The sequence below is a fragment of the Nomascus leucogenys genome, chromosome 12 (genome assembly GCF_006542625.1).
Source record: "Nomascus leucogenys isolate Asia chromosome 12, Asia_NLE_v1, whole genome shotgun sequence".
NCBI lineage: Eukaryota > Metazoa > Chordata > Mammalia > Primates > Hylobatidae > Nomascus > Nomascus leucogenys.
The window spans coordinates 33,398,873-33,424,828 of record NC_044392.1 but is presented as its reverse complement, the minus strand read 5'-3'; the positions used below and the strand labels follow the sequence as shown (position 1 = coordinate 33,424,828).

The window sequence follows — 25,956 nt, the reverse complement described above, 5'->3', positions numbered from 1 at the left end:
TCCTCTCTGTCTCTAATTGGAGACAGTGAGTTTGGGCAGTTAAGATCCTAGGATCATAACTAGGATAAGGCAGAGGTGACGATCTCCTCCTGCCTGGACCCCTGTCCTGGCCCATCACTACCCATAGGGTAGGTGTGTGTGTGTTTGTGTGTGTGTGGTCTGGGTGGGATGGGAAGGTGGATGGCTTGGTATACATAAGGTCTTTTTCAGAATGCAGACCTTGTCTGATAAGACTTCTGTGACTCGGGTATATTATCTTCACAGCTCACAGTTTCATGGGACATTTGTGCAAATGAAATTGATCAGCAGCAGGAGGAAAATAGTCGTTGCCTAGGCAACCAGCTGATGACTCATCCAGGCTTTGAAGCAGCCAAAGCCATGAGACTGCAGTAATTTTCCAGATGCTTAACTCGCCTTCCTCTTTCTCTTCTCTCTCGTTGTTTCCCACTCTCCATCCTTCATTTCTTTCTCCACACCCACTTCCCTGGATGCTGCTCGCTAGATCCTGAGCTCTCTGGAGCAGGTATTGAGACCTTATCCCACCACTGCATATGTGGCTTGATCTGCTGCTGCTCCTCATTCTAGCAACCAGGGGATGGATGGCCAGGCTGCAAAAGTCTTGTTGCTACAGAGCTCCAAGATGCTGCTTGTTGCCTTTAATCATAAAAAGCTTAAGTGAGTGTAGCACCTTTTCTCCTAATTGAATCTAACCTAAGCTTCTCCGTTTGTCTTAGAGATCTGCAGAGCATTTCTTTGAGGAGAGGCAGTTAAACCTTGGGCCTCCCCAAGCAAAGTTGTGGAAATGATATTTAAAGGTGACAAAGCCCCTTTTGACAGCAGTTCTCTCTGCTGGGTCTTCTCATCCTCTTGGCCCACCTTTCCTCATTCATAATCTGGGGTCTGATTTTCCAGGCTCTTCTTAATTATCCACCGTAATCCCCTCTAAAATGCAGTGATAGAAGTTTAAACCATTCCCTTTTTCAAAGGCGTTTTCATTTTAACAAAGAGCTTTCAAAGGCAAAATATTTCAAGACCCCAAAGAAAAAAAATCTTTAATTAGCTTTTCAAATACAGATTTAGGCAGAGGGGCTTTGGTGGTGGTCTGTGTCTGGTAAGAAGGTTTTCCCCCACACATCATATGTGCAGTACCTTCTTTGCTGCTGATACTGACTTTAAAAACATTCATATTGGATACTTGTTGGTGCCTCAATTTTGTATCCCACCCAACCCCCCACACATATGTATTCCATTCACATGTGTACACACACACACACCCTTGAGCAGCAGGAGCAACCAACCGATGGGGAAAAAACAAACCCCAAGTGATAAAGTTTGGTTCACTCGCTTTTACTAATTGGATGTATGTCAAGCATCTATTCAATGCAGAACATGGTAGCCATCATTGGGATTGGGATGTCTTAAAATGGCTTACAGTCAGAACAGATTAAAGGCAAGCAGACACACATTTCTGTGGGAATGAGTAATACAGTTTGGGGAGAGGGTGCTGGTTATGACTGCCTCTCAGAGTTTGCCCTCTGGGTCCCTTTACTGTTCTTGGTCTTAATTAATTCAGTTGGCTCAGGCCTATGAGAGCTTCCTCACTGGTGCTCCACCTGTCCCACCACAGTGTCACTCCACCTTGAGGTGACCAGCCTGCACAACCACCAGAGTCACAGATAGATTCTCGTTGCCTTCATCCTTTCCTGAAGACAGCTCTCCTTCTGGTTGCAGGGACCTTCGCAGTCTGAAAAGACACTGAACACATATCCTTCCAGTCTCTCTGTGCATTTACACATACATAAACACACACGACTTCTGAGATAGGTGAGTCCTTAAAGGGTACACACTCCAGCCATCTGTCTAGTGCCAGCATCACTTTGAAAGCATCTCCAATGGTCATCATTGTCATCTCACTGCACTTGAATGCCCCAGAATGAGCAGCTGCTTCTCACAAGAAAACTCCTTTGTTTTTGGACAAGTTTTAATGTGAATTTATTTGTGCACTTATTGAACAATTCCTTTACTCAACAAAAATGAATTGACATTCCTATGGTTTTTAGACACTGGAGGTGCAATGGTGAGCAAAACCATCATTGCCAACATGGCTTATGGTCTTCAGGGGAGGCAAAATTAACTGAACAATCAAGCAGAACTATATTACCTATGGGGAAGAGTCCTGGGAGGCAGCAGTTCCTGGGAGGGAGCGATGGGACCATAGGATAGGGAAGTCTGGGCCAGTGAAGATGGAAGGCAGGGGTCAGGGAAGTCCAGAAATGGCTTCCTTGGGAAAGCGATGCAAGGGCCAAAGAATGGAGTTAGCTGGGTAGGGCGGGATTGGGTGGGAGGAAGAGCATTCCAGGCAGAAAGAATAGATTGTTAAGAGATTATCTTGAAGTGGCAGGAACCACAGCAGGTTTGGGAAAGGGAAAGGAGGCCAGTGTGGCTGGAGAGTCTAGAAATGGGCAGCAAACATGGCTTCCAGGACACTGTGGTGGAAGCCCCAGCTTACCCGCAGTGCAGTTCAGATGAGGGAGCGATAATGGTTTCTTGCTTTTTCTTTCCTTCTTCCTCTGCTCCATGTTGCCCTCCTCCTCTGACTTCTTCTGTTTTTTTTTTTTTTTTTTTTGGGAGCTAGTGCTCTATAACTAATTTGGTCTTTCTCAGAAACCCCATCTGCTGAGGAGCAAGAATTTCAGTTTCAAAGCTTAGTGTGAAGTAAAAATATAAATACAGACAGTCCCTGAGTTACGGTGGCTCGACTTAATGATTTTTTGACATAACGATGGTGTGAAACTGTCACAAATTCTATGTAATGTACAGTATTCAATAAATTATGTGAGCTATTCAACACTCTATTATAAAATAGGCTTCGTGTTAGGTGATTTTGCCCAAATGTAGGCTGAGGGAAGTGTCCTGATCACGTTTCAAAGGTAGGCTAGCCTAAGCCACAATGTTCAGTCAGTTAGGTTGTAGTAAATGCGTCTTCGACTTATAAGATATTTTCAACTTATGACACATTTGTCAGGATGTAATCTCATTGTAATTTGAGGAGCATCTGTCACCTTTTGTGAGTAAACATGCTCAGATGCAGCAGCCCTGACCTGCAACTCTTCAAGATGGTTTTGAAGAGTAGGGTGGATTTTGGCTTACTTGGTACTCGTAACAGTAATGACAAAAGAGACCTTGGAACCCTGCAGTGACTTGGACTGTCTTCTGCTTTTTTCAGTCTCTTCAGAAGTGTCCTTGTCTTCCTGGCCTCCAATTGCTCTGCTGATGTTGGTGGCTGTGGCCTGCTACTTGTGCATCTTGTAGCTGGATTCTTTTTCCTTTTCTCTCTCAAATTGGTCAGAGCCCAGCATCTGCCCCCAGGATGATCTGATCTTATCTCTGCTCGTGCTGCATTTTTGTCATGTTCTCAAATGACTTTGTCCACATGTCCACCTGAAGCTTGTGGAGTAAAGTCTTCTGATTTCTGCTCCTATAAGTCCTGGTGCAGCAGGATAATTTAGGAATCAGAGAGACCGAGGGTCGAGGAGGATATATATTATTTATTATTTAGGTGCACCGGCCCAGTCAGATTAACATCCAAAAAGATTGAGCTCTGAACAAAGAGTCCGGTTACCTTTTAAGTATTTTGTGGGCCGGGGAGATCTGTGCAGGGGGAAGCATATTACAGAAGTGAGAAACAAAGACAGTTATTCAATTGAGACATGCATTACATTATTTCCTACTTTCCAAGGAAATACACATTTTATGACTTGAGTTTATCTGCCTAGTGACCTTGCAGCTGCACAGCTAGAGAAACAGGGTCTTCACAATGCCTGAAAAAGGAGGAGAGATAAGACTCACTGGCCACAGACAAACAGGCAGTTAATTTTTAAAGGACTTCAGCTCTTCCTCTTCCTCAAGGGGAACTGGGTTTTCTTACATGCAACTGAGTTTTTGCTTACACATTCTTTAATTTCTTTTAATTCCTGTTTCACTGGTAGGCTGTGGGCTCTCAGCTAGGGGCTCACTGTATAAGGGAATGTGTGCAGGATGAGAAGTATGGACTAGATGTTTTGTTTTCTACTATAGAACAGCAAGGGGAACCTTCTGTGTTCTATGGGGAACCCAGGATCTCGGCAGCCAGACTTGATTCTGGATTAAGCTAAAAGAGAGGATAAAGGAATTCAGGAAATCTTTTCTTGCATGACTACTGGCTTGCTGCAAAATTCCATTTTAAAGTAAAAAATCAGAATATGAACTCTTCCTCCCAGCCTCTTTGCATTTTTCCTTTACAGTTTTAATCTTTCCCAGAGCAGATGGATGGCTCTGGCCATCTATGGGATACATTTACTTTTTCGGGTTGGCATAAGAGAAAAGTGTGTGGGGTGTGTCTATGTTTCAAAGTAGGATTTCTGTTACTACAGTATTTTAAGGATTTTGGGTGCTTCTCCCTAGGATCATTGGTAAGTCACTGAAGCATTTTTAGCAAGGGAGTGACAGATTCAGATTTGCATTTTTATAAAGACCTTGTTGTTTACTGTAGAGAATAGATTGGATGGGGCAAGCTACATGCAGGCAGATCAGTTGGCAGTTAGCGGGTGGTGGCAAAGGAGATAAACAGAGACAGAATTGAGGGATGTCTAGATGGTTAGACAATAGAATATGGAGACGGATCAGATATAGGGTTGAAGGAGAAATAGGTATCAAGAAAGAACCTCAGTTTCTGCTTTATATGACTGGAGAAATTTGGGGACCATTTACTGAGAAAGGGAATAGAAGGAGACCCAGATTTAGAGAGTGGTGAAAAATGATGTCCAGTAGGACATTTTGAGTTTAAAGTATCTCAGAGAAATGCAAATAGAGATGATCAGTAAGTGGTGGGATGTTTGAGTCTGAAGCCCAGGCAGAGTCATTTATGTGTAAATGTCTTAGTTTGTTTGAGTGGCTTAACAAGATACCATAAACTGGGTAGTTTATAAACAACAGAAATTTATTTCTCACAGTTCTGGTGGCTGGAAATCCAAGATCAAAGTGTCAGCAGATTTGGTGTCTGGTGAGGGCCCACTTTGTGGTTCACAGATGGCTCCTCCTAGCTGTATCCTTATGTGGTAGAAGAGGCAAAGCAGCTCTCTGGGGCCTCTTTTATAGGGGCACTAATCCCATTCATGGGGGGTTCCACCCTCATGACCTAATCACCCCCTAAAGGCTCTACCTCCAAATACATCACATTAGTGACTCACTTTCAACACGAATTTGGGGGCGCATACACGTCAGACCATAGCTGTAAGTGAACATATGTGCAGTGGAAGCAAACAACCCAAGGAGGGAGCATGGAAGGAGAAGAGAAGTGGGTGTTGGACGATGAAAGAAAGCACAGAGGTCTGGTGGTAGATAGAGGCGACTTATATTAAACATCTACAAAGAATTTATAGTAAGAGAGGCTTTTCTTGTTAAAGAGGGGAAAGCCTTGAGCACTTTTAAATACACAATCCTGAGATAGTGACAAAGTGAAGAGGAGAGAGTGGATGGATTTAGAGCACAGCTTCCCTATCTCCTTTCTCAGATAGGGAAAAAGAAAATTCCTCTATGACATAAAGGAGGGAGCAAGGGTTCACCTAGAGAAGATAAATTTGTAGTGGGGAGACCAGGACTTGAAGGCATTACCATCTGATGATCTCCGTTTTTGTTGTCATATAGGATACAAGATCCCCCAGAAAGTGGATTGGCTTTTAAGGATGGGGTTTTGGTTGGGGATTTAAGGATGTGGTAAAGGTGTTGCTGTGAGGTAATGGGAGACAGGTGAACTGGGACAAATAGGGTGGATGATAGTATTTTGTTGCGTCATCTCCAGCCTTAACTTATGTGTTTTCCCCGCTCTGGCGTTTTCTTCTCTGACTCTTCCCAACCACCGGTTCTCAGGATCTATTGCCTTCTCCACTGGATTCTTTCCCCATCCCACTCCCAATTACTATCCTCAGACTGAGAAAATGATGCACCCATTGAGTTAACAAATCAAAGAATCACTCCATAAAGGTCAACCATTTGTTATTTGAATAAAACTTTAAAAACAAAACAAAACAAAACACCATTTCCCTTAATTCTCTGTAGCAAATTGGAATCTTCCTCTTTACTTCCCTTCTTCCTTTCCCCCAAACTAGATGTGCTAAGATTCCCTATGAGTTGCCCTTCTGCTAAAAGATTAAGAGAGGAGAATAAGTTCATGAGCATGGCAAGGCTGCCAGAAACTGGGAGATCCAATTAAGACCATTGTAAGCTTTGCTGCCATTAGAGAAAGAAAAGTTAATTGTACGAAATGAACAAATATTTGAAAAACACAGTAATTTCAAAACATCTAAAAGCAATTATTTTGTTTTGGTCTGCGTGGAAAACATTAGAGTAAAAAACAGATTAAAAAATGAAGATGGCTAATGCTACTAATGACAACTTTATAATAAGAATACATGAAAAACAGTATGTATGACTGCCCTTCAAAACCATAATATATTCTCAATATATGTCAATATATGGACAATAAACATATGCATAAAGATATAATGAATATATTGTACAATAAAAATATACATGAAGAAATAATCAATATATTGAAAATATATTACCTATTTATTGGAGTGTAGCAGGATAGCATTAGCTACAGAATATAATTCTTCCTTTTAGAATTGTGATGGAAGTTCAAAGCTGAGCACAGAAGGTGCAAAGAGCATACATTCTACCTTCAGAGGACCATTGTGAGTTGCTGAGGCCAGTCTTCAGAGGACTGTACATAAAGAGGAGACCTGAAGAGAGAGGAAAAGGCTATCTTTTACAGGAATGCAGCGTTTGTGTTAAGGGATGATTCTTTTTCCTCCTCTTTGCCTCCTCCCACTGTGGATATTGCAAGAGAGCTACCTATAACATTACAAATGGCTAAGGCAGGCCCTCTTGTAAGTTTCAAAACCACTGGGGCACCTGATTGTTGGTGGCTATTGGGGTATGGAGAAAGTCAAACAAAGAAAGTGAGAGAGAGAATATAAATAAGGAGCTAGAATACATTTTCCCTGTTTGGTATGATGAGAATGCTGTTGTTAAAATTAGATTTGGCTGCAGGTGACAGAAAACCTAACGTAACAGTATGACTTAAGTTAGATACTTATCTTGCTCTCTCATATAAACAAAGTCCATGGATCTGGGCAGTCTAAAGGACTTCCAGTTCTGGTAATAATAGAGAGGCAATCTGGGCCAGCCACCGCTGCCAAAGGCAACAAAAAGCTGGGAAAAAACCTCTTCTTAAAATCATCAAAGAGCTAGCAAGATAGTGAGACATACCAGGCTATGACCCAGAGAAATGAGTAACAACAGGCTACTTTTGTCCTGGGGGTACTTTTCAGTTCAAAGGAGACCAGAGAGACTGATTCGTACCTTCTGGTGGCTCCTGAAGAAGAGAGAAAAAGCAGTAATTGGTGGACCCTGGTGAATCACCTCTGCTTTATGCTGTGGCCCCAAAGGGCTGTACTTTAGGAGTGTAGGTAAACCAGAAATTTATTTCCTTGCACAAGAGTCCAGTTTCTTTGTGTCATATGATGTTCCACAAATCCAAAGCCCTTCAACCTAGATTAAAGGGGTCTTCTACTGCTAATGTCTCTAGTGCTTGGTAGAAGCCAACAAAAATGCCCTAAGAAAATAACAATATGTTAGGTCTCAAATTATTTCAGCAAATACTTTTCTTTCAAATAAAATATGTAGTACACCATCAAAGATAATGCAGCACATGAGGAAATAAGACATGATGAATAAGAAACAACAGAAAAAAAGACAGTTTAGGTACATAAGTGATAATAGATATTGGGATTATCAGAGACTATAAAACAATTGTTTGCTCTCTTCAAGAAAATAAATACTTGAAAATTTTAGCAAAACCCAGAAATTCTAAAAAGTGACAGAATAGAGTTAAAAAGAATATCAAATAGAAATCCTAGAACTAAAAAGCACAATAAGAAAAGTAAAGAACTCAGATGGAATTAACAGAAAATTAGATATAGTTGAAAAGAGAATTAGTAAATTGAATATTATTAGAAGAATCTATCCAGTGTGGACTGAAAAGAGGGTAAGAGACAGGGAGATTACAGTGAGAAGGTAGGACAATCATCTGACTCTTAGAAACAGGGGAAGGAAATAGTGCATCTGTCAAATTTTTCTAATGGGGCAGATGTGATATTTGAAGTGATAATGACAGAATTTTTCAAAACCGATTAAAGACATTACTCCATAATTTTAAGAAGTCTAATGTGTTCCAAACAGAATATATTTTAAAAAGATCCATGCTTAAACATGTCATAGAAGAAATATTAATCCAAGAAAATACCTTGGATTCCCTTGAAAGTAGGAATAGTTTGACCAACAGCTAACTTCTCAATAGGAGCAATGGGATTACAAATACAGAGCACTCACATTCTAAAAGCAGAAAACACCAAGTTAAAGCTCCATGTCTAAGGAGAATAAAGACAATTCCAGACAAAATAAAACTGGGAGAATGTGTCATCAGCAGATCAACAGAGAAGGAAATACTAAAGGATAAAGAAGAAGGAAAATGATGCCAAATGAGCGAATTTAAGATGAATGAGAACGTTAATATGCAGATAAATGGAACTAAATAATGCTGTATACAGCAATCATCAGCTTCATCATCATGTCCTTTGGAATTTAAAAAAAATCTACAGAATTAAATATAGGACAACAGTTGCCTACAACAGGGGTGGAGCAGGGGTCAGAGAATGGAGTTAAAATGTTCTAAGGTCTTTACATTGTCTTGGAGGAGTGAGGGTATCAATTATCATCAGACTTTGTTAAGTCATAAATGCACATTATAATTTCAAGGGTAATTATTGAAACAATTCAAAAAAGTGTATAATTTATGAACTAGTGGAGGGGAAGAAGTAAATGATCAAAATATAATCAATTCAAATACAGCAAGAAAGAAGAGAAAAAATGTAGAATAGGCATGTAGTAAATAACCAACTTAAGTGCTAACATGTCAAATTATGTTACATGTAAGTGGAGTAAATACCCTAACCAAAGTTATCTGACTGTATTAGAAAGAAAGCATATACTTTTTACAAGAGACAAGCTAAAAGACTGCAAGTAGAATGTTAGAAAAAGATATACCATACAAACTGAAACCAAAACCAAAGTCAAAGTACCTATTTTAAAATCAGATAAAATAGACTTTAAGAGAAAAAAAGCATTATTAGAAATAAACAATCTCTAGATAATGACAAAGGACAATTCCTCAGGTTATAAGTCATTTCTAAATTTCTTTACTTTCTAACATAATCCCAAAATACATAAAGTAAAAATTATCAACACTTCAGGAATAAGTAGAGAAACTGACAACCATAGTGGATGATTTTACTACACTTCTGTCAGTAATGAATAGAGCAATCAGACAAAAATCAGTAAGAATTTAAAAGAGTTGAACAACACATTGAACAAACCTGAGAATGTTTCGGGAACTGTTCTAGGTATTGGGGAAAGAGCAGTAGGTAAAACAACAATCTTGGCTCTCATAAGGAAAGCTATGAAGAAACATCAAGCTGAGAAGGTAATACAGAGTACTAGGGGTTGAAGGGTGGTTTGCAAATTTTAGTGGGGTGGTCAAGGAACACCTGACTGAGAAGTTGACATTTGGGCAAAAATCTTAAGGTGGTGGGAGGAAGAGCATTCCAGGAAGAGCGAATAGCACGGATACTCCTAATACCACGTCCCAGCTCTCTCCCATTCCCCAGGGATGACCTCAAATATGAGGAAAGAAAGGGATTGTGTGAGAAAGGGAGTGGCAAAGTGGAGGAAACTTGACCTTGGAAAAGAAATCTAGAGGCAGAAATAAAATTTTGAACTTTGTCTCAAAAAAATTCCAGTCCTGGTCTTGGCTCAGAGGAAGAATAAAATTGTAATGATGAATTTTTATTTTACAGGAATTTATCCATTTTTATTCTATAGTCATTTATGCATTAAATAAAATTTCAAACCACACACAGAGATCTCTAATCTCACCACCTTCGCAGAATTATTTTCATTAATTAATTTTCCTTCTTGTCTTATCTATATGGATGCCTCTTTTTTTCAACTCATAAAAAACCTTTATTGAGACCAGATATGAGTCAGAGTTAGGTGACTCATCGCCCACAATTTCTTTGAGCCAGAATCTGAAGGTGAAAGGGTGATGATTTCCATGGACACCCTGTGAAGAATGGTTCTGGTGCATTCAACTACACGAGTTGCTCGGTAGCTCCTGAGGGCATGATGGGTAATAGAGGATTAGAGCAGTTGAGTCAGAAGTCAGGGTCCTCAAAATAGGAAGGGCTGGGGCAAAAGCAGCACAAATGAGCCTAGTTTCTATTCTGCACACATGGGCAAAATGGCAGCAAACAGCAGCATAAAAGGGAAGGCGGCCCAAATTAAAAAAAAAACCCACAAAACGCAACACTTTATCAATAAGAAATCAATTTCATCAAATCACCCTGAGAGAAGCCATGGAAAAATTCAACCTCCGCAGCAGAAACTTATTCCTAAATTTCTAATGAATGTATACTCTTCACTGCAGATGTGGGTTGGTTCTGAATTTAGAGTTATTTTGGAAAGTGATGGAGTCCCAAAACAGGAGGCTCGGGTGGATGGGCACTTTCTTGTCTTCAGAGTTGTGCTTTGCTGCTTTCCCCAGAAATTCCAGACTCCTCTGAAATCAAGTGGATGGGTTTCCTCTGCACTGCTGCTGTTGACTTGTTAGACCATACAGTACGGCTTTAGCTGCTGCTTCTCCCTGGCTGGCTTTTACCCCAGCTTTCTAGGGCCCTGTTGTATTTTTCTGTTTTTAAGCTCTTAGCCAGAGTGGTGTTGAGTTTCATTCTTAGACTCCTTAGTGCCAGGAACTGTAGACTCCATGTTTTGCATTTTCTTATCCGTCACATACTGGGGCTGATCATTGGGTCTTGTTGATAGGAAATCCCATTGTCAGGTTGCTGGGAGCATTGCAAAGCAGACTGAAGGAACTCCTTGATGGGTAGGTGAGGAAGCCATGAAGGCACCTCCCAACCCAGGCCATGCAATGTGAGGCTGAGGTGCCAGGTACTTCAATGGTGGGATCCTGGTGACCTGGTGCTGTCCAGGGCACTTCATGTGCTAAGCTGTTAGTCTGGGCCCTCTAACAAGCCAATGCCAAGATGGGATTAGGTGTGCGAGATTTTATTAAAGGCCCATGAGAGGAAATGGGGAAGAGCCTGGGAACACTGGGAGGGCTGTAAGACTGAAATGCAAATCTGACCCCAACTGAAGGAGAGAGGAAGGGGAAGCTGGGTGGAAGCATTTTAGACTTCTGTGTAGCCTAGGGAATGTTCAAGAAGGCCTTTGACAGTCCTGGAGCCTAAGAGTGCCATGTCTCACAGGAACGGGTCAGCTGTAGCATCCTTGCTGCTCTCATCTGTGACCACGAGCCTCTGGGGAAGCATGGCCTCCATACAAACACCACAGTGGGTTTCAGAGAGCAATGCATTTCACAGAGCAGGAGCTGGCACTGTTGTCCATTATGCTCCAGGGGTGGAGGGGCTGGTGGTGGTGGTGGGGGTGGGTGGCAGAGTGAGTGGGGTGGTGAGGGTGGGGGCTGATGTGGTGGTGGGGGCTGGTGGTTGGGGGTGTTGGGGGGGTGGTGGTGGTGGTGGTGGGGGAGGTGTAGTGGTGGTAGGGGAGGTGTGGTGGTGGTGGGGATGAGGGTAGGGAGCTGGTGGTGGAGATGGGGGTGTGATGGTGGTGGGGAGTGGTTGAGGGGGTGTGGTGGTGGGGATGGGGGTAGGGAGCTGGAGATGGTGGTGGGGGTGTTGGTGGTGGGGGGTGATGGTGGGGGTGGTGGTGTGAGGGTGGGGTTGGTGGTGATGGTAGTGGTGGTGGCTGGTGATGGTAGGGGTTGATGGTGGGGGGTAGTAGGGGTGGTGATGGTGGTGGTGGGGATTGGTGGGGGGTGGTGGGGGTGGTGATGGTGGTGATGGGGGGTGGTGGTGGGGGGTGGTGGGGGTGGTGATGGTGGTGATGGGGGTGGTGGTGGGGGGTGGTGGTGGGGGGTGGTGGTGGAGGGTGTGGTGATGGTGAGATGGTGGTGGTGGGGAGTGGTGGGTGTGGTGGTGTGTGTGGTTGTGGTGGTGGTGGTGGCAGGGGTGATGGTGGTGGTCGTCATTGGGGGTGGCGGTAGTGGCGTGACGGTGGTGGTGGTGGTGGGGGTGGTTGGGTAGTGGTGGGGGGTGTGGTGGTGGGGTGGTGGTGGTGGGGAGTGGTGGGTGTGGTGGTGTGTGTGGTAGTGGTGGTGGTGGGGGGTGATGGTGGTGGTCGTCGTTGGGGGTGGTGGTAGTGGGGTGATGGTAGTGGTGGGTGGTGGTGGTGGGGAGGTGGTGGTGGGGTGGTGGTGGTGGGGAGTGGTGGGTGTGGTGGTGGGGGGTGTGATGATGGTGGGTGGTAGTGGTGGGGTGGTGGTTGTGGAGTGGTGGTGGGAGGTGCTTGTGGGGGTTTGGAGGTCTGCAAGGTGCGTACCCATGGCTGCTATATAAAGTTCTAGAACTGTCTTACTAGACCGCAGATCGGTGTGAATATTTACCTCAGTAGGTGCTAACTGTGAAGTGAAACCAATTATATTCACATGGAAGAAAAAAGTATCTCTCTAGTAGACGTGACCTCAAAGGAAGGAAGCAAAAGCAGCAGGAGGGAAAAGGGCTCCAGGCAGAGGGAGTTGAGCCTTTTATTTGGGCTGCGAACCGCGCCCTTCACCATTAGACTCCATCTTTACCACGCTTCATTCTTTGCAGCCTCCTCCGAAGACACTAACCAGCAATTCCAAATATTTCATCTTCACTCACAGGTTATACTCCTTTATACGACCTCCAAAGGCTAGCTGATGTATTTTTCCCTTGGGGAGTGAGGTAGGACAGAAAAAGAATAAACCATGTATGTGGGCTGCTGCCTGCAAAAGTCTTTCCAGATCTCTAGTGAGTGGTAGCCCAGGGTGGCGTTTGGTGTACCAGCAAGACCCTGCAACCCTCAGTCAAGAAACTCAAGTTCTAGTAATTTTTTTTGCCCATCAGTTACTTCATGATCCAGGCAGTTTGTTTCCTTCTCTGGGGTTTTAATATCCTCAGCTGCAGAATGAGAGAGCAGGCAACTTTTTTCAAAGGATTGATAGTCTATAATGTCTATATTTTATTTTATTTTAAAATTAATTAATTGTTTATTTCAGAGCCAGTGTCTCACTCTGTCTCCTGGCTGGAGTGCAGTGGCATGATCGTAGCTGACTGCAGCCTTGAACTCCTGGGCTCAAGGGTTCCTCCAGCCTCAGCCTCCCGTGTAGTCCTGTATTTTAAAATGGCAGGTGTGAAAGGGAGAGGCAGTGGGCTGGAAATCAAATGTGCTCAAGTTTTACCAAACACTTCTTTCTGCCATTTTTCTACTTCAATTATTGCATTTCTACAGTCTTGAACTGTCATTGTTTACTTACATGTCTGCCTTTAAACTGTGAATTTCTGGAGGGCGGGATCCATATCTCTCCTATCTATGTTACCAGAGCCCCTTACACAATGCCTAGTACACAGCGAGTGTGCCGTGAATGCTGGTGGGATTGGCTAAAGAAACAGTGATGTGGCCGGGCACCGTGGCTCACCCCTGTAATCCCAGCACTTTGGGAGGCTGAGGTGGGCGGATCACGAGGTCAGGAGATCGAGACCATCCTGGCTAACACAGTGAAACCCCGTCTCTGCTAGAAATACAAAAAATTAGCCTGGCGTGTTGGCGGGCACCTGTAGTCCCAGCCACTCAGGAGGCTGAGGCAGGAGAATGGCGTGAACCCGGGAGGCGGAGCTTGCAGTGAGCCGAGATTGCGCCACTGCACTCCAGCCTGGGCGACAGAGCGAGACTCCGTCTCAAAAAAAAAAAAAAAAAAAAAAAAAAGAAAGAAAGAAACAGTGATGCAGTGGCTAGATGTAGTTAGCACTGTGAGAAACTGTGAGCTTGACATGCCTGGGTTCGAATCCTAATTTTGCCAGTTGCTAGTTGTGGGCCTTGGACAAATTGCTTTTTGAGCCTCCGTTTCCTAATTTTAAAATGGCTGTAATAGTTCTTACCTGGCAAGGTTATTGTGAAAATTAAGTGAGATAATTCATGTCATGTGCTTCTCAGCACATGGCAGATGGCAGATGCTGTTTTGAAGACTGTCACTTTGGCCCTGTGACCATCATGCTAAAGGCTAGAAGTGAAGATTGGGGAGATTAGTAATTCGATTGTTAATCCATAACAAAATATTTCAGGATATTTTGGTCTGCATTTTGTAGGAAATATCTTAATTCTAGCCTGCATTTTATCATCTACCACAGACTTAAGTAGTCTTTTAATTGGCAGTAGCATTACTGTCTCTGGCTGTGAAAAATAGGCAGTTCTCCAAAGACCTTTCCATGTCTGTGCTGAAAGGTGCAATGCAGAATTTTGCTGCAGTGAGTCTGCAGGCACTGTCTTGCTGAGGAAGCATCTTAGACTTCCCAAAGCTGGTTTTGTGAAGTTGCTGTTTTGCATAATAATACATTTGGCCTAGAAAGGGCTTCAGGAACATCACTGTCTTTTATACCGTGAACCCGATTATATTAATAAACTCCCAAAGAGCAAGTCAATCACTTTTCTCCTTGGACCTCTTTGGTGCCATTTAGAAAAGTATTTTGTCAGTGGAATACTGGTACCTGTACCTCCCTGTGATCTATATGGACTGGGGCAAGGTGCAAATCAAATGCCCCCTTCCTTCTGTCTGTAGAAGAAGAAAAGCAAGAGACAGGAAAATATATTCAGATTTACTAACCTGGGACTTTCTGATTGGAGACTGATTATCACTTGATGTTCAAGTTTAAATGGGTCAACAAAAAAATGTATCTCCATCCTCAGGAACGTCATTCCAGTTGAGTTTGATTTTATTTGTTTATGTGCTTGTAACTAAAAGTTTCCTCTGGAAGGAATAAAGTTATAGGAAATTAAATAAAATTATTAACAGTTTCTCTGTCTTCTTAATGCCACAATTAAATATTGCTCCCACTAATTATAATAGTAGTTATCCTTTATTGAATAATTAGTATATGTTAGCTATTGTGCTAAGTGCTTTACATGTTTAATCTCTTTTTCATTTTTAAAACAATTTGCAAGGAAAGAAGTATTTATCCCTATTTTGCTGTAAAGGAAACTGAGACTCCACAAAGACACATCTTTACCTAATTTCACTACAATGTCCTTCATTTAATACTCTACTTACCTGACACTGCAACTCTGCCTTCTGAGCCCTCGTGTCTACATTTGTAGGCCTTCAGTCTCTTCCCTCACTGTTGTTCCAAATGCAGTCTCAGCAATGACCCTAGTATCTGAGTATCTGAGCATGGGCTGGCTGCAGTCCATCACTATTGGTTGTTCTGGGACCTTTTTGCTTTTTTGCTTATATACTAGGTAGATGAGGATATCAGGTCACTACCACAAAGGAGCTATGGTACTGTGTTATTTTGTAAAACTGCTGGTAAATATATGGCATTTGATAAATCTTGAGATGGTATATGCTCAAAGTGAAAGTGGGTTTTAGAAAGTATTTAGGCAGCCTGGACATGGTGGCTCACACCTGTAATCCCAGCAGTTTGGGATGCTGAGGGGGGGTGGATCACTTGAGGTCAGGAGTTCAAGACCAGCCTAGCCAATGTGGTGAAACCCTGTCTCTACTAAAAACAAAACAAAACAAAAATTAGCTGGGTGTGGTGGCAGGCGCCTGAGGAGAAGGTAGCAATATTCAAACAATTTGATCATAGGAAATAGGGCAGCGCTTCGCAGCTAACTCAGTGAATTCAAGTCTATCTCTGACACCAGCAGGATGTTTCCTGCTAGAGCTTAATGGTTTTCTCTGTTCTTAACATCCTAATTTCCAATTAAAATAGTCTCTTAAGAGACCTGTGGATCCAATGCCCTCATTTACAGATAAGAAAACTGGGCCGGGCACCGTGGCTCACGCCTGTAATCCCAGCATTTTGGGAGGCCAAGAGGGGAGGATCATGAGGTCAGGAGTTCGAGACGAACTGGGCGACATGTCGAGTGACTCTATCTCAAAAAAAATAAAGAAAAGAAAGTATTTAGGTAAATGTATACAAGAGGTTTTACTATGATTATGGGGACTAAGATTCCTATGGCTATCACCTCTTTTGTTCTGCTTCTCTTGGGAACATATGTTCCTCAAGTCCCAGCAGGCATCTTCATCAGTTCTATTGGACAATGTGTGGTGCTATCCAGCCCATCATTCTGGTACTCATTTCCACCAAGTGTGAATGGGGGGTTGGTGAGGGAGAGTAAAGAGGTGCCTGGTATCTGCAAGCCTGGTTTCTCTTCTCAACTGTACCACCCACCAGCTATGAGACTTTGGGGGAAGTCAATTAATCTCTCTGGGCTTCAGTTTTCTTTTTTTTTTGAGACAGTCTCACTCTGTCACCCAGGCTGGAGTGCAGTGGCACGATCTTGGCTCACTGCAACCTCTGCCTCCCAGGTTCAAATGATTCTCCTGCCTCAGCTTCCTGAATAGCTGGGATTACAGGCGTGCGTCACCACACCTGGCTAATTTTTGAATTTTTAGTAGAGACGGGGTTTCACCACGTTGGTCAGGCTGGTCTCGAACTCCTGACCTCATGATCCGCCCACCTCAGCCTCCCAAAGTGCTGGGATTACAGGCATGAGCCACCACACCCGGCCCAGTTATTTTATCTATAAAATGAGGGCACTGGATCGACAGGTCTCTTAACAGACCATTTTAATGGGAAGTTAGCATATTGAGAACAGAGAAAACCATTAAGCTCTAGCAGGAAACATCCTGCTGGTGTCAGAGAGAGACTGTTGAATTCATTGGGCGTAGCTGCGAAGCGCTGTCCTATTTCCTATGCTCAAATCGTTTGAATATTGCTACCTTCCCCTCAGATGTTGCAAGCATGTCTTTCTTTTTCAGATGAGAGATCCGAGGCTAATTTTGGGCATTGGTTGGCCATGGACTCTTAGTTATTGCTGATTACTTAATGCAGGGCAAATGCAATGTCAGTGAATGGCAGATGAGTGGCAGCTGATGTGATGGTAGCCAGGAATAATTGCCAGTAAATGTAGAGGGCTGCCCTACTTTGCTTTACTAAAGTTAGCAGGCGCCTGCAGAGACTTGTATGGCTCCTAATGATTTTTGTTAAGTTTGGAGAACAGTTGGATTGTAGATTAATTTCACCATGTTTCTTCCTGACATTTCTCATTTAAAAGGTGCTAAAATTCTAAAATGAACAAAAATCAAAAGTGTCTTCTTTACTCAAGGGGAAAATTGCCTCTTTGCAGAGATACTTTCTAAGGAATATTGACTTCTTGATTTGACTGAGACATTCATCTGTCAGGAACTTCCTCACTGACGCTACTTACCTTTCTTCTTCCAAGTATTTGTTTCTAAGCACGTTTGTTCTTTCTTCTCTTTTGTCTGAGATAAAAAGATAGTGTTCTTCCTTTCTAAGTACCAACTCTTCCACCTGCACTCTGGAATTATCTTTCTGATTTCAAAAGTAATACATATTTATTGCAGAAAATTTGGAAATTGTGGAGATGTAAAAGAAGAAAGTAATATTACTCACAATCCCACCACGTAGAGACAGTTGCTGTTAACATTTTGAGGTCTTTCTGATTTTTTTCTAAGCACACTTTTTAAAATAATAAAATTGGGATTCTATTGTACACTAATTTGAATGGCACTTAAAAATTAATATACAAAGAGCATTTTCCATGCTATTAACTATTTTTTGAGAACCTTGTTTTAATGACTGTATTGAATTTTATTGTGGGATTGTATGCTAATTTGCTAAATTGTTCCTTTCACCTGGCATTAAGGCTTGTCCCTGCACTTTTGATCCTGTCCTTTCTTAGCTCCCCTGAGAGTGCACCCTTCCATCATGCCTCTGCTCTTCCTTCATCACCCTGGCGTTTTCTGCTGATGCTTTCTTGCATCTTCAGGCACACAGGTGCATCTCTACTCTCATCTCTAATCTGCTGTGTCATTTTGGATGTTTACCATTTCAGTCTCTGGTTTTTTCATTGTATCACAGTCTATGAACTGAATGTTTTGTCTCCTACAAATTCATATGTCGATATCCTAACCTCCAGTGCGATGGTATTTGGAGGTGAGGCCTCTTGGAGGTCATTAGGCCAAGAGGGTGGAGCTTTTATGGATGGGATTAGTGCCCTTATAAGAAGAGGCATGAAGGAGCTTACTTCTGTCTTCCACTGTTTGCCATGTGAGGATACAATGAGAAGGCAGCCATCTGCAAACCAGGAAGAGGGCCCTCACCAGAACCTGACCATGTTGGCACCCTGATCTCAGACTTCCCAGACTCCAGAATGGTGAGACATAAATGTCTGTTGTGTAACCCACCCACGCTATGGTACTTTGTTATAGTAGCTAGGACAGACTGAGACACACAGATAATCTAAGCATGGCTCTGGGCGTGTCACTCTACCCAGTGAAGATCAGGCCCCAACCTAGCTTCCCAGGCTCATTTGCCCTCCACATGCACCCCTTGATCTAATCTAATTGTATCGCACGTGTACACCCAGATATCCAGCTCATGACCTCCTTTCTGTCCGTCATGCATAAGCATGATACATATTCATCAAAACCACTGACAAAAATATCAAACCTCAGCCCTGTGGCTCAACATTAGGGACTTACAAGATGAAGCCAATCTACTTATCAACAGTCTTTAAGCAAAGATGATTTAGCCAATTGTTTATATAGAGAATGGTTGAACATTGCAGCCCATGTTTCTCCATTCTGCCTCCTGGGATATTGTTAGTGGTCCATTTGAAACTTTGAAGTAGGTCAGACATGCTGCACTTCCACATTTCCCTAATCATCACATCCAGCTTCTCAGAGCAAAAAGGGAGGAGACATTGTCAGGTTCTGATCTTCAGGAGGCCATGCTGGCTCCTGGGGATTACTGCTGCCTCTTCTAAAGGTTCAGAAGATTCCTTATTAAACCACTCCAAATTTTTGAATTTTTTCGCTCCTTTTTTGAAAAATTGAAATTATCTGTTTTGATTGTTTGTTGATATCCATAAGGTAACAGATGGAGGGTGCAGGCCATATGCCTGGGGTGGACTTGAAATGGGTCCATGGTCTTTGTAGGCATTTGCTGTGGGGAGGACTTAGCTCTCCTGCTTTCCCTCTGTTCCATGACCCTGAACTAAGGCCCACTGCCCCTTCTAATGCTGCAGCCACCAGCTGCACATAGTAGGGTGGTAGGCAGAATAACACTCCTGAAAGATGTGCATGTTCTAATCCCTGGAACATGTGAACAGGTTGTCTCACAGGGCAAAAGGGCTTTGCATATATGATTATATTAAAGATTTGAGATGAGGAGATTATCCTAGATTATCTGGGTGGGCACAGTGCAATTACATAGGTCCTTAAAAGAGTTAAAAAAGGATTTGAGGATGGAGGAAGGAACTATGAGTCAAGGATGCAGGCAGCATCTGGAAGCTGGAAAAGGCAAGGGAGCAGATTCCCCAGAGAGCCTTCAGAAGGAACATAGCCCTGCTGACACCTTGATTTTAGCCCCGTGAAATCCATTTCAGGCTGCTGATCTCCATAACTGTGAAATAATAAATCTATGTTGTTTTAAGCCACCAGATCTGTGGTGATTTATTATCACAGCAATAGCAAACTAATACAGTAGGTAACCAACAGACATTTTAAATTCTTGAGATTTGAAAAAGGCCTTAATACCTGTCTACTGTGATCCTTATCTTGAATTTCTGTTTTTATGACTTCTGTCACAGGGGAAGCCTGTGGTGTATATATTGGGATTGGAAAGAAGAGTACAGCCAAAGGAAAATGGGAAATAAGAAAGCGTATGTAAGTATGCTTTATTTTGGAGATATAATTCATGTAACATTTCACCCATTTAAAGTATAGAGTTCAGTAGATTTTAACATATTCAAAGAGTTGTGCAACCATCACCACAATTGATTTGGGAACATTTCATCATTCCAAAAGGAAATCTACCCATTAGCAGTCATTCTCTAATCCCTCTCACCCCCAATTCCTGGCAACCACTAATCTACTTTCTGTCTCTATAGATTGATCTATTCTAGACATTTTACATACATGGAATCATACTGTATGTGGCATTTTATGTCAGGCTTCTTTCACTTGGTATAATATTTTCAGGGTTCATCCATGTTGCAGCATGCATCAGAACTTCATTCCTTTCTATTGCTGAGTAATATTCCATTGCATGGATAGGACCACATTTTGTTTAACAATTCATCAGTTGATGGACATTTGGGCTGTTCACACTTTTGGCTTTTATGAATGATGCTGCTATGAATAATTGTACGCAAATTTTTGTGTGGATATATACTTTCATTTCTCTTGGCCGTATACCTAGGAGTAGAATATCTAGGTCATCTGGTGACTTTATGTTTAAACCTTTGGGGAGCTACTAGTCTGTTTTCCAAAGGAGCTACACCATTTTCTTATACCTTCCCACAAGCAATGCATGAGAAACCATCATCAATAGGAATTCTTGCTGGCCTCTGAAAGTTATGTAAAGGACACAAAATGCAAAATGTGGATAAGAAAGAGTGGCCTGGATGTTTTCAGAAGTAAAACAGCATCAAAAGAAACTTGGGTGACCAGCTGGCCTGGAAACTCTTGAATGATACCTGGATTTTTTTTTTTCTTTCTGAGAAACAGTTCATACTGGCTAAAATCTATTGGCAAATGGCTGCAATAAATTATTTTGATGATTTTAGTCTGTTTGGTTTCTTTGCATTACATTTGATTAGTTTTTGAGAAATTCTGATGACTAATGCCTCTGAAGAGCTTCTTGAACCACAACACAATGGGGCAGGACTAAGTGCCCCATATGAATAAACACATGCTATTATTCTTAGTTAAAAATAACATCATTTCAAGGTGAAAAGCATTATGCATTTTGGAATTTTATTAGTTTGTTAGGGTTGACATAATAAAGTACCACAGACAAGATGGCTTAAACAACAGAAATGTATTCTCTCATAATTCTGAAGGCTGAAAGAAAGCTGAATCAAGGTATTGGCACGTGTGGTTTCCTCAGAGGCCTCTCCCCTTGGCTTATAGGTGGCCATCTTCACCACAATGGGTATGTCTTCACATGGCCTTCCCTCTGTGTGTATCTGTGTCTTAATCTGCTCTTGTAAGGGTATCAGTCATGAGGGCCCACCTCGATAACTTCATTTACCTTAGTTACCTCTTTTTTTTTTTTCTTTCTGAGACAGAGTCTCACTCTGTCACCTAGGCTGCAGTGCAGTGGCGCCATTTCGGCTCACTGCAACCTCCTCCTCCTGGGTTCAAGTGATTCTCTTGCCTCAGCCTCCTGAGTAGCTGGGATTACACGTGTGTGACACCATGCCCGGCTAATTTTTGTATTTTTAGTAGAGACGGGGTTTTGCCATGTTGGTCAGGCTGGTCTCGAACCCCTGACCTCGTGATCTGCCTGCCTCGGCCTCCCAAAGTGCCTACCTTAGTTACCTCTTTAAAGACCTTATCTCCGTATACTGGGGGTTAGGTCTTCAACATAGGAATTTTTGGGGGATATGATTCAGCCCAAGACAAAGTTCAGTATCATAAAATCATACTTACTATACCAAAGGGGTCTGGGCTAGTGGAGAAAACAGATTTTAAAAATATATATTATTCTTACTGTGTGTCTTTAGGTGAAAGCATAAGCCTCAAGTCCTTATTAAACATGGAAAGATGTTTATTCTTGGTGCAAGAATGAAGGGTACTGTGCGACTTAGAGCAGACTCGAGAAAAGGTTAAGTGGATGCATTCTTAATTGTTCTTCTACCTTCCCCTACGTCTCCCCCTCACTCATCACAGTTAGGTATCAATATCTTCTTGCTGTAACCCTTCCATTAAAACCTGTTCTCACTATCTGCAACTCATTTACGCTATAATATGAATGTCTGGCAACCACTTCAGGAGTTTTTTTCTGCTTTATGTTTTATTTTTCCAGAGACCCAAGCCTTAAGCCAAAGGAATCATGCCTTAAAGGAATTTCAGAGATCAGTTAGGGGATGAAGAAAGTATTTCCTGAAATCCTTTTCAGTACCCTGGATATCACCCCACCCAGATAATTGCTTACTCACCCTTTTACAATGTCAGCCTTGATGATAACTCAGACGAAAGATGTACTTAATTAAAAATAAAGCCCAACACCAGAGAAAGATATCTTGTAGACAAATTTTCTAGCCCTAATGTTACCCACCTGTGTTGCTAATGATGGTATACTTTTTAATGTGAGTCAACACGTGCTGGCTCCCATTTTCAGTGTTCCTAGATTTTTATCTGTCTGCCTTATTTTCAGAGGAACTGGCCTAACATCTCATGAGTGTTGATACTATTAGAACTGGCCAATATTTGGGTTGGTTGGGGGGTGGGGTGGGCCTGGGAGGCTGGCTTTCCTGTTGATCTCTAGCCTGCGGAACTGTTGTTGTCGATCATGTAGAATGAAAACTCCAACTTTAGTGGTGCTCATTACATCATTCACTGTCTGAAGAGCATGCACACTGTAAGTTAACACAAGAAATGATAGCTGAGGATGGAAGCCTGAATATATTTGATCTTCATGATTTCAGTGTCTGGAGTGACGACTAGATATCTTTGTGCCACTTTCCTTTCTAGTGGCTGAAAAGGTGTCTGATTCAACAGAAAAGTCCTTCAAAGTCTATACAAAAGAATTTGTCTCAGAGCTTCTTGATTATGTAAAGGCCTCTTTAGCTTTGAAATGAGAAAATAATCAGAATCTTCCTATTACATTCTGGGAAACATACTCAGAGACATAACAATTCAGGAGGAAAAAAGGACAAAATGCCTTCCCGTCTCACCAAAATTGAATTAAATAAGTGGAGCCTGGAAAAGGGCGGGCTTTATGTAGAAGTGATTTCCCCCTAGATCTAGAGATGACCTGATAGCCAAAGGTTGAGATTCATTTGATTAAAGCCTAAACTTCCATCTTTTATGTTGTGAGTCTCTTTGAGATTTATAATCCTCATTTATAAAATGGGATTAATATTTTTACCTGTTAGTGTCACAACAAAATGAGATAATATAAGGTTTGTAAAGCACCAAGCACATAAATATTAGATTACTTTTCCTTGCCTTGGTAGCAAAACTCTCTAAAAAACCCACTTATTATGAACATGTTGAATTTGTTTGAAAAGTAGAAAGAGAATAGTAAGATGAACACAACTTAAGATGAACACACCTGGATTTAACAATTGTTAACATTTTACCATATTTACTTAATCTCTTTTTAGTTATTTTCTGAAGAATTTGAAGTAAATTACAGACATAACTTTATTTTAACTTGAAATATTTAACATGTGCCTTTAGAAATGAACATATTCCCCTATAACTACAGTATCACTTTAGTTTAACAAAACTAATAATAATTTCTCAACATCAGCTGACACTTACTCTATATTGAAAATTTTCAGTGGTTTCCAAATGTCTTTCAAAGCTGATTTATTCAAGCAAGATCCTGATATGAGCACCTCATCAGGGAACTCTATTTTATCTCATTGCTGCCCACTAAGGGGCCAACTTTGTTCTGTTGTTTACTAGTCAGCAGATCTGAAATTCCCCCATAAGTCAGGCTAGGAACATACTTTAAGCTAACTCAATACGCAAACTTAAAAAGATAAATTGTTCACAACAGCAAATGACTCATGTTTTCAGGGACTGTTTGAAGACTTGAAGTTGTGGTCTTCCTTTTGGTACATCTCAGCGTGCATGCATAGGTGCGTGAATGACAGGAAGATGATTAGTGATAGTGGGTTTGGGGTGATGCAAACAGGATGAAAAACTCATTTACGTGGGGAATCTAAAATAATCAAATTTACAGAAGCAGAAAGTAAAGTGGAAGGGAAACTAAAATTGGGGGATCCCAGTGGAGGAGGTGGCTTTGCATGAGGATGGAATGGATTCATCAGTACCCCACATAGGTTTAACTCACCACCTATCATGGCTCAGTGGAAAGGCACAGATCTGGGTCCAGAACCCAGCTCCACTCTTCTAGCTGCATGACCTTGGGAAAATTACTATACATTTCATACTTTAGTTTTGTTTTTTCTTCTGTGTTGTGCTGATACTTTTGTCTACTTTTCTTTTTTTTTTTTTTTTTTTTGAGACAGAGTCTTGCTCTGTCGCCCAGGCTGGAGTGCAGTGGCGCAATCCCGGCTCATTGCAAGCTCCGCCTTCCGGGTTCACGCCATTCTCCTGCCTCAGCCTCCCAAGTAGCTGGGACTATAGGCGCCCGCTACCACGCCTGGCTAATTTTTTGTTTTGTTTTTTTTTCAGTAGAAACGGGGTTTCACCGTGTTAGCCAGGATGGTCTCGATCTCCTGACCTCGTGATCCACCCGCCTCGGCCTCCCAAAGTGCTGGGATTACAGGCATGAGCCACTGCGCCCGGCCTTGTCTACTTTTCATAGATGTTGAAGAGATTATAGCAAGTGAACATAGAGTTCTAGTTATATAGTAACCACACATAAAAGATATCTATCTATCTATCTATCATCTATCTATCTATCTATCTATCTATCTATCTATCTATCTATCATCTATCATCATCTATCTTTATTATTATTATTACAATACTTTACCTCCTATGGTGGTTGATGCTTCCAGCTCTATTGATGAATGCATCCCACACACAATTGTGTCAAAATGTCATGACCTAAAGTGAAATAAATATAGGAGACATAGAGACTTATCATAGGATAGAGTTTTTTGGTCATATTTCAAGCAAAGCAGTTCTCCCCTGATCCCTGTGCATCTCCTAACCCTCTTGGTCCATATGGAGGTACTGCAGCTCAAGGTCACAAGGCTAACCATGGCTGAAGCCTCTCTCTAACTCCCAGATGCCAAAACCTTGCAAAGCTCTGCCTCCTGCTGGCCCTACTTCCCAAGGTCAGTCCTGGACCTAGCTCACTGGCCAGAGGGTCTTATAAGCACCCTCAGCTCAGCTCCAAAGAGAAAACTATCTCTCCCAACTTCCTTGGTGGCCAAATTATCCTTTTCTAAAGCAGCTTTATTCCTATAGAATTTAGAAAGCAAAATACTTTTGTTTTCCCAGGACAGAGGTTTTCACAACAGTGTTTGGCAGGTACTTGTCATTGCTCAACGGTTGCTAGGAGACAAATGAAGGCTGGCTTAGGATAGTCGCGAAGCATGGCAGTCTACTCTCTAGAACTGCAGTCTTGATTTCAAATTTTAGCTTGCATCTGAATCACCTGGGGGTAGTTAAGATTCAGGTTCTTGGGTCACTAGGTCTGGGATAGCTTGTGTTTCTAATAAACATTCTAATACAGATGACCCAGGGATCAGGATCACACTTGGAGAAACATGGAAGCAAGTCAACTTGCCTAAAAGTGAGTCTGTGGAAGTACCTCTCTGGCAATTGGTTTTCAGTGAATTGATTAAGAGCTGGGAAACATTTTCCTAAAGTAGGGTCTTTTCAGCATGATTTCAGGAATATAGATCTCCACAGTCATTTATCAGTGCTGGAGTGGTGTTCTGGTTCCTTTGCCTTTATTATCAAAAGCTTCTGTAGCCTGTTATCATTGACCTGATCGTTGACCAGGTGGCCAGGAGAGGGAAGGAGGAGCTTTTTAGGCCATGGAATGTCACGTGAAAGGCCTGTGACGGGAAACATATGAAGAGCTGAAGGGTCTGAAAGGTATTCAGCAGGTAAATTAATATGATTTGGTGCTAGATTGGCTTTGGGAAATGGCATGGAAAAGATGATGCCCATGATGGGTTCTGGTTTCTGCTTATCCACCTGGTTGGTATCATTCAGGAAGTCAGGAAACACAA

At 42.1% G+C, this 25,956-nt stretch overlaps 1 long non-coding RNA gene across 1 annotated transcript; it reads right to left on the bottom strand.

The window, feature by feature from the left end:
- Window positions 1–1,331: 1,331 nt before the first annotated feature.
- Window positions 1,332–25,269, bottom strand: LOC100606864. The gene is made up of 4 exons (XR_121227.2): window positions 25,203–25,269; window positions 24,744–24,817; window positions 14,858–15,001; window positions 1,332–3,487 (listed from the first exon to the last, which is right to left on the bottom strand). It is a non-coding gene; the product is annotated as an uncharacterized LOC100606864 (long non-coding RNA).
- Window positions 25,270–25,956: the final 687 nt, after the last annotated feature.